This window comes from Macaca mulatta, chromosome 10 (genome assembly GCF_049350105.2).
Source record: "Macaca mulatta isolate MMU2019108-1 chromosome 10, T2T-MMU8v2.0, whole genome shotgun sequence".
Taxonomy (NCBI): Eukaryota; Metazoa; Chordata; class Mammalia; order Primates; family Cercopithecidae; genus Macaca; species Macaca mulatta.
The window spans coordinates 37037501-37047500 of NC_133415.1; positions in this window are offsets into that span (position 1 = coordinate 37037501).

Sequence of the window (10000 nt, forward strand, 5' to 3'; positions counted from 1 at the left end):
TGCGATGCCTCGCCTCCAAAGAGCAGTGCACAGCACGCCCCCGTGGAGGATCCGCACAGTGGCTGGACACTGGGAAGGAACTGGCACTTTCAGTCCGGACATCTGAAACTTGCTGAGACTGCTCTTTGGAACTTCCCCCACTCCGTTTGAGTGGAAGCGTGGCCTGATCACCCACGGCGTGCCTCTACCGGCACTTTGGTTTTGGTTTCTGACTTGACTTGAATTCATTGGTTGATACTTTGGTTTCGGTTTCGATTTTGACTTGACTTGAATTGCTTGATAAACAGGCCTGCCTTGATTGCCACTTTGGTCTTGCTCCTGATTTTGGTTTGGCTTAAATTGCTTGACGAACAGGTGTGCCCTTAACGACACTTTGGTTTTAGCTTTCATTTTGATTTAGTGTGAATTACGTGACTGAGTGACCTTTTACCCTTTCCTTCTCGTAGGGTGAATGTTGTTTCGTCTCGAGAGAAACATAGGTCAGACACAAAGTAAGCCCACTCTGCTAGGAGCCCTCTTAAAAACGTTTCAAAAAGAAAAATAAAAGGAAAGTCATCAAGTCGTCACAACTTACCCTACTAAAATGCATGTTACAGAACCTTACAAAAGGTTTTGCAGGAGATTATAGAGTTCAGTTAACCCCCTAGAGGTCACGAACTCTGGGTGAATTAGAATTGCCCTCTTCTGCTGTTGGATGGCCCACGGAAGGAACTACAGGCAGAGAACAATTGGCCGTGTAGTTCAGGTGGTGACGGGGTCGGAGGACAGCCTGTGTACCTAGATCAAATTCCTTTATATGGACTCACGGCGAAATAGATTATAGACAAAGCCAGCGTTAATTTAGCCCTGTTTAACAACTTTGTGCAAAATAGCCAAAAGTAAAAGTAAGAGCGGCTTCGCCGGCAGACACAGAGTTTTTTTAAAAAGGGAGTCCCAGGAAACGGCAAGAGAAGCCAGTTTTTACGGGAGCCACGAGAGATAACACAGATTCTTTCTCCATGTTTCCCAGCCTACCCCGCTTCACCGAGGCCAACAACCCCCTCAGAAATGAGATTCAGGAGCTGACACGCCCCAGGTCTCACCTCGAAGGGAAGGATCGGAGCCTCCAGAGGCCAAGGAAAGAAGTCGAGATAGTCAAGTGGGCCATCTCAGATCTGGTCTTACTCGAGCTCTGTAAATGCCTCTCAGGGAGATACGAGGACCTGTCTATTATAATGACCAGGCCCACATCCCGGGGGGAGGGGGGTGGGCAACAGACTTTCATCTATCAGCCCTTTTCAACCATTGAGCTACTAAACTGGGAACACCCTGAACCCACCGCCTTGCTCCCGACAGCTAGAGCCCTGTCGAGCATGACTGTGTAGAGGTGTTGGACTCCAGTGTACTCTAGCAGATCTGACCTCCGGGACCAGCCTTGGGCATCAGTACACTAGGAGCTATGCGTGGACGGGAACAGCTTCACCAACCCACGAGGGGAGAGATGTGCAGAATATGCGGTGGTAACCCTGGACGCTGTCGTTAAGCTGGGCTCATTGCTTTAATCCGGGCCTTAGAACTCGGTGAGGGTAAGACTGTAAACATTTACGCTGACTCTCGGTATGCCTGTTTCACCCTCCAAGTGTATAAAGAAAAGAGCCTGTTAAACTCTAGAAAAGAGGGAAAAGAGCAAAAGAAAAAGAAAGACTAAAAGCAAGTGTAAAGATAGAGAATCAAAAGAAAACAGGAGAGACAGACAGCAGTGCGTGGGCGGGGGCAGGGCCCGTGCCGTTTCTCGGGCCCCACCAGCTGGCCGTAGGAGCGTGAGAACGCGGGGGGGGGAAGCAGCATTGTGAGAGGCCGCGGACGTGGATGTAGACATGACCGAAGTCAAGTTAGGCAAGGATTCCAGAGCCGGACAAGGCTAGAGAGAGATTAATGTGCGAGATGGAAAAAAAAAAAAAAGACTCTAGAAGGGTAAATGTTCAGAAGGCAATACAGGAAATGGCCAAGGCCGCAAGACAAAGAGGCCATCGGCCAAGGGCTGCTGCACCTTGGAGGAACCAGACACTCATCTGATCAGGCTGACGGGAGCTGAAGAATGTAAAGACTAGGGCAGACTAGGCACCTTCTCATTAGGCTCCCAGGAGCCCATGGTCACATTAGAAGTTACAAACAGCAAGACTCTGCCGTATCTGGATTCCAATTTCTCACTGAAGGCTCAGCCACTAGATACAGTGACAAAGGGGCGGAGTGGGGGTGGGGATGGGGGGAGGGGGGAACTCCTCCTCTAAGAAACTGAAACAGGAAAAAGAGCCATACCTTGTGAAAACTTGCTTATAGACTTTACAGGACTGCCCCCTGCTGGAGGCTAGTGCTTGTTTGCACCTTTTCAGGGTAAGTTACAGTTTTCCCCACCAGGACAGAAAAAGTACAAGAAGTGACTAAAGTACTGTTAAAAGACATTATCCCCAGGTTTAAGACTACCTCTGATTTTAAAGTCAGACAATAGGCCAGCATTTGTAGCTGTAGCTGGAATAGTGCAAGATTTAACAAGACTGTTAACAATACAACAGAGGTTACACGCAGCCTATCGGCCACAAAGTTCAACAAAAGGTGGAACGCATGAACTGGACACTCGAGCGAGCAGCTACTGGCGACCAAAAAACAAAACGAAAAAAAAAGGGTTGCCATATAGATATAGATAGATAGATAGATAGATAGATAGATAGATAGATGTATATATATACACACACACACACACACACACACACACACACACACACACACACACAGATACAGATATAGATATAGATATAGATAGATATATAGATATATGCCAGGAAATTCACTTAAGATAAAATCAGGTTTTTGCCTACGGTCCTCCTCCGAGTCAGGTGCACCCCTACCAAACAAACTAGGTATCTGCCCTGTAAGATTGTGTTCAGTTGGCCACCCGCAAATCGTAGGTCAAATAAAAGGTGACCTCCGGAAACTAAAGAAATTAACCTTTAAAAGGCAAATGCAGCCTTTCAAAATAGCCATACGAAGTGTTCATAATTAAATAAAGAAAAATAATGCCTATAAGCCTGACACCCATTTAAATCTAGGGACTCTGTTTAAAGTAAAACCTAATTTTTCTACAACCCATATAGGATGAGCCCTATACTGTAACCTTGTCCACTCCCACTGCTGTTAAAGTTGCAGGTGTTGCGTCTTGGATCCACCACAGTCAGCTAACACCGACAGCTCAGGACAAGTGGACCGGCTAACAGGGCGCAGATCATCCAGCCCGGCTGATCCTGAGACGAGACCAAGCTCCAAGCTGCTGCTGAGGACCACAAGCCCTGCTCTAGTCACACACCGGCAGCTGACTAGTCTATGCACGGCCGAAGCTTGAGGACTCATCAAGCAAGTCAATGTAGTTAAAAATCTTAAGACAGATAGTTTTCCTAGAATACTAACTGTTTTCCTATTGTTCTGTCGCTGTATTCAACCTTTTTCCCAGGTGAGGACCTCTTTCGTCCTTGCTGGATATGAATATGCTATACATTGCTTTGTTGTTGTTACCACCCCACCCCACCCCCCACCCATAACCATGCTAGAAGAAACACCTATGTAAGGTGTCCCCACTGTACACGTACTGCTTAGGAAACCCAGACCCGTCCAGCCCAGCAACGATCGCAAGGTCTTTCAGTCATTCTTTAAACATATAAACCAGAAGTTACCAGAACCTCCTCCTTTAGCCAAAAATTTAAAAAATAAAAATAAAAAAACAGAAAAAAACCTATTTCCTCAGTAGGCTGAAAACATTGCTGGCAGCCTAGATGTTTCTTCATGTTATGTTGATAGAAGGGCTAACGTAAGAGACCAATGGCCTGGAGAAGCAGAAGGGTTAATGCCTCAAGATAACATGACTTTAACCAACTCTTTCCCCAAACAGACGCCGCAAGTTCAAGCGTCGGGCTCGTAAAAACTTCTCTGATTAAAAAATACTGTTTTACTTGCTAAAAAAAGGTTTTAAGGCCCAGTTAAAAACTAACCTGCTTAAGACATGACAAAGTTAGTACATGTGCCTGTTCAGGTTTAACACAGGTTTGATCCTAGGTCTTCATTTAGAAAAGAGTTTCCAGCTGTAGAAAATGTAAAACCCTCACTGTAAGTGTATTACTTGTAATAGAAACTTGCTGGCCGGGCGCGGTGGCTCAAGCCTGTCATCCCAGCACTTTGGGAGGCCGAGACGGGCGGATCACGAGGTCAGGAGATCGAGACCATCCTGGCTAACACGGTGAAACCCTGTCTCTACTAAAAAATACAAAAAAACTAGCCGGGTGAGGTGGCGGGCGCCTGTAGTCCCAGCTACTCAGGAGGCTGAGGCAGGAGAATGGCGTGAACCCGGGAGGCGGAGCTTGCAGTGAGCTGAGATCCGGCCACAGCACTCCAGCCTGGGTGACAGAGCGAGACTCGGTCTCAAAAAAAAAAAAAAAAAAGAAACTTACTTGCTTGCTGCGCCCCTGTGTATTACACTTGCTCCTTCCAATGATAAAAGGTTTTGTAGCTACCATGGCTCGTCAGAAAACTTCCACACAAGTGTATTACATAAAACGCTATCACTCTGTCTCGCTAAAAGACCCAAAAAGTAAAAATGAAAGGGAACCCGCCCACTAATTAGTGAAAATTCTCAAAGTGGGGGATGAGGAAGGAGACCTCTACTGCTCCTGCTGCCCTCCTCCCCCCACCTTGCCTAGTTCACAAGACAGGAGGAAAGAGAGAAAGCAAAACGTTAGAAACAAACAAAAGTCAGATAAATAGCCAGACAACCTTGGCACCACCACCAGGCCGTAGGAGTTAAAAAAAAAAAAAAAAAAGTAATACTAATAACATCGGCCCCTGACCTAAACTACTTGTATTATCTGTAAATTCCTGACACTATGAAAAAAAGGGTTGTAAAACTTTTTGTTCTGTCTGTCCTTCCTTCCTTCCTTCCTTCCTTCCTTCCTTCCTTCCTTCCTTCCTTCCTTCCTTCTTTCATCCCACCTCGGCCTCCCAAAGTGCTGGGATTACTGGCGTGAGGCACCATGCCTGCTTGGCCTGAAGAGACACCTATTGAAAGTAAGACATAGAGAGCTCCTTGCAGTGATCTGATTGATTGCTTGACTGATTTACAGACGGCGTCTCACTCTGTCACCCTGGCAGTGGTGCCATCAAAACCAAACTCACTGCAGTGTGGACGCTCCTGGACTCAAGCGATCCTTCCACCTCAGCCTCCAGAGTGTAGTGCCTGGGACCACGGGGCATGCGCCACTGTGCCCAGATGATTTTCAATTTTTATTGTTTTATTTTTCTTTTTCCCGAGACAGAGTTTCGCTCTTGTTGCCCAGACTGGAGTGCAATGGCGCGGATCTCGGCTCACCGCAACTTCTGCCTCCCGGGTTCAAGAGATTCTCCTGAGTCTGCCTCCCGAGTAGTAGCTCGGGTTGCAGGTATGCACCACCACGTCTGGTTGATTTTGTATTTTTACTAGAGACGGGGCTTCTCCATGTTGGTCAGGCTGGTCTCCAACTCCCGACCTCAGGTGATTCTCCCTCCCCGGCCTCCCAAAGTGCTGGGACGGCAGGCGTCAGCCGCCGCGCCCGGCCTTCCTTTTCAACTGTTTTTGCACAGACAGGGTCTCATCATGTTGTTGCAACCCTTCTGCCCCGGCGTCCCAAAGTGCTCGCGTGACGGGCGTGAGCCACTGCGCCTGGACTCCGGGGAATGATTCACGACCACGACCGCTGTACTAACTATTTATTTCTTATTTATTTATTTATTTATTTATTTATTTTTTAGTATTATTATTATCTTAAAATTATTATTATTTTTTTGAGACGGAGTTTCGCTCTGGGCGAGGCGGGGCGGGGCGAGGCGAGGCGAGGCGAGGCGAGGCGTGTCGCTTTGGAAACCGCAGCACCGCCTTCTAAAGCCCCATTCCAATGCACAAAGCCCTGTTCCCTTCCCGGACTTGGAGCTGATGCCTTCCATAGCCTTGGGCTTCTCTCCATTCAGAAGCTTTTACAGGCGCAACCCCACCCAGAGGCTAGCTGCGGTTGAGGATTGGGGGTGTGCTGGGGCTGGAAAGTCGGTCCCCTATTTTTGCTAGCTCGGCCACGACATCCCCCGACCCCTATCGCTTGCTCACCCTTTCAGATCCCTTGCCTCCACCGTCTTGGAGGCTGACCTCTGACTTTAATATCTGCCTTTCTTCCTGTCTTGGGTTTGAGGAGGGGGGGCAGGAATGAGGGTGTGTGTGGGGAGGGGGTGTGGGGTGTGGACGGAGGGGAGCGTCCTAAGGGTCGATTTCGTGTCATGCCTCTTTCACCGCCACCGCCGAAGATGAAAGCAACGATCAGCTAAAGACCGCGTGTTCTCATCTATAACTGGGAACTAAATAATGAGAACTCGTGGGCAGAACGAGGGGGACCAGGGAGGCGGGAGCCTACTTGAGGGAGGAGGTGTGGAAGGAGAGACATCTTCAGGGAAAAACAAAACAAAACAAAACAAAACAAAAAACCAAACCACGAAAACTGTCGGGTACTGCGCTGAGTTATCCGGGTGATGAAATCATCTGCACACTGAACCCCCCAGTCAGAAGTTTACTTGTGTAACAATCTTGCACATGTCTGCTTGAACAAGACATAAAAGTTGGGGGGGGGGAGGGAGAGAGAGAGAGAGAGAGAGAGAGAGAGAGAGAGAGAGAGAGACAGAGACAGAGACAGAGAGAAGGAAACACCACCTCCTTGACCTGAGTCAGGGGGTTTCCGGTCTGGTGGCGGAACGTTCAGTGACAATGGAGTATTTTGGCCTGTTCTTTTTTTGTGCGTTTGCTATTTTTTTTTTGCTGCTGTTGTTGTTGTTGTTTTAAGACAGAGTCTCACTCAGCCACCCAGCCTGGAGTGCGGTGGTGCGATTCGGCTCACTGCAACCACCGTCTCCCAGGTTCAAGCGATTCTCCCGTCTCAGCCTCCTGAGCAGCTGGGATTACAGGCACCCACCATCATGCTCCGAAGATGTTTCTATGTTAGTAGAGACGGAGTTTCACCATGTGGGCCAGGCTGCTCTTGAACTCCTGACCTCAGGTGATCCGCCCACCTCGGCCTCCCAAAGTGCTGGGATTACATGTGTGAGCCACTGCGCCCGGTGGCGGTCCCTGTGTTTTTTTTTTCTTTTTTCTTTTTTTTTTTTTTTTTTCTTTCTTTCTTTCTTTCTTTCTTTCTTTCTTTCTTTCTTTCTTTCTTTCTTTTTTGGTAGGGAGGGACTGAGTCTCTCTCAGTCTGTCACCCAGGCGGGGGTGCAGTGGCACTCCCTCGGCTCACTGCAACCTCTGCCTCCCGGATTCCAGTGATTCTTCTTCAGTGGCTGGGATTACAGGCGCACACCACCACATCCGGCTAATTTTTGTATTTTGAGTAGAGACGGGGTTTCTCCATGTTGGCCGCACTGGTCTCGAACTCCTGACCTCAAGTGATCCGTTCTCCTGGGCCTCCCAAAGTGCGAGGACGACAGGCCTGAGCCGCCGGGATTTCAGCCTTTAAAAGTGCCGGCCCTACCACCTTTCGCTGTGGACGTTACGCTCTGAATGACGTGCCATCTCTGCCATAGGTTGACTCCCTGAGTCCCCTCTGCCATTTCACTCCATCCTGGGACGCAAGAGCGAAACTCCATCCCGCCACCTCCTCGTGCAAAACAAAACAAAACGGAACAAAACAAAACAAAACAAAACAAAACAAAAAAAGAAACTCTACACATGACCTGTAAGTGTCTGTTCCTGTGAGTGATTTCTGAGATACGGCACTGTAGACTGAACGCAGTGGCTCACGTCTGTCATCCTAGTACTTTGGGAGGCTGAGGCGGGCGGATCGCCAGGTCAGGAGATCGAGACCATCCTGGCTAACATGGTGAAACCCCGTCTCTCCAAAAAAAACAAACGAATTATCTGGGTGTAGTGGCCGGCGCCTGTAGTCCCAGCTACTCGGGAGGTTGAGGCCGGAGAATGGTGTGAACCCGGGAGGCGGAGGTTGCAGGGAGCTGCGATCGCGCCACTGCACTCCAGCCTGGGTGACAGAGCAAGACTCCGTCTCAAAAAAATAAAAAAATAAAAAAAGAAGAAAGAAAGAAAGAAAGAAAGAAAGAAAGAAAGAAAGAAAGAAGGAAAGAAAGAGGAAATGAAAGAAATGGCACTGTATCGCTATTGGGCTAGGACCCTCTCTCTTTCTGTCTGTTCCTCTCTGTCTCTCTCTGTCCGTTTCTGTCTTTCCTGTCTCTCTCACTGTGTCTGTCTTCTGTCTTACTCTCTTTCTTTGCCTGTCTGTCTGTCTGCCTCTCTCTCTCTCTCTCTCTCTCTCTCTCTCTCTCTCTCTCTGTCTCTTTCTCTCTGTCTCTCACTGTCCGTCTATGTCTTTCTCTGTCACTCTCTTTATCTGTCTGCCTGTCCCTCTCTTTCTCTCTGTCTCTCTGTCTCTCTCTCTCTCTCTCTCTCTCTCTCTCTCTCTCTACCTGTGTCTCTCACTCACTGTGTCTGTCTTCTGTCTTACTCTCTTTTTTGCCTGTCTGTCTGTCTCTGTCTGTCTCTCTCCCTCTCTCCCCCTCCCTGTCTAGTCTGTTTCTCTCTCTCTCTCGCTCTCGCTCTCGCTCTCTCGCTCTCTCGCTCTTTCTGTCCGTTTCTCTCTGTCTCTGTCTGTCGATCTCTCTTTTTCTACGTCTGTCTCTTTGTCTGTCAGATTCCCCCGTCCCAGAGAGGGCCCTGCCCCTTCCACCAAAGTGAGAAGTGCGTGCTTAGAGAGGCCGAGAGGAATCTACACAGACGGGCCTTGCCGGGCTTCCCCACTGGGTGCATGATTTCGGGAGATCGAGGCCGGGTCCCCACTTGGATGGAAGGGCCATTTGCAGACCTTTCTCTCTGTCACCTGTGATGTCCAAACTTCTCGTATTTCCCTGATAAGCTCCTCGACTTTAAAATAAACGGCTAAGGCCGGGCACGGTGGCTCATGCCCGTCATCCCAGCATTTTGGAAGGCCGAGGCGGGTGGATCACCTGAGGTCGGGAGTTCGAGGCCAGCCTGACCCACATGAAGAAACCCCGTCTCTACTAAAAATACAAAATTAGCCGGGCATGGGGGCGCAGGCCTGTAATCCCAGCTACTCGGGAGGCAGACGCAGGAGAATCGCTGGAACCTGGCAAGCGGAGGTTGCAGTGAGCCGAGATCGCGCCATTGCACTCCAGCCTGGGCAGCAAGAGCGAAACTCCGTCCCACCGCGCGCGCACACGCACGCACACACACACACACACACACACACACACACACACACACACACACGAAAAAAAGGGGAAAAAAAATAGACAAAGGAAAATTCTTCACACGTGACCCATAAGTGTGTGTTCCCACGAGTGATTTCCAAGCAATGGCACCGTAGGGGCTGAACGCGGTGGCTCACGTCTGTCACCCCAGCACTTTGGGAAGCCGAGGCGGGCGGATCAGGAGGTCAGGAGTTCAAGACCAGCCTGGCCCACGTGGTGAAACCCCGTCTCTACTAAAACTACAAAACTGAGTCGGGTGCGGTGGGGCAGACCCCTGTGATCCCAGCTACTCGGGAGTCGGAGGCGGGAGAATCGCTTGAACCTGGGAGGCGGGGGTTGCCGTGAGCCGAGATCGTGCCACAGCGCTACAGCTTGGGCTGTAGAGTGAGTGAGACTCTGTCTCAAAAATAAATAAATAAATAAATAAATAAATAGCAAGCGAGAAAGAGAAAATGAAAGAAATGGCACTGTATCACTACTCGGCTAGGACGGCGGTGATGTTCTTGTGGGGAGACACCGCGTGGGGCGATGTGTAGTGTGCGGACTCCGATCTTCGTGGTGGGATGTGGCTGCTCCGCGATTCACCGTACTGACTAGATTCATGACTGATTCACGACAGGGTGGACTTTGGGGAACACGGTTGAGAAATGGGTACTTCGGGAGCAAAATCTTGCCCCGGAACAGGAAG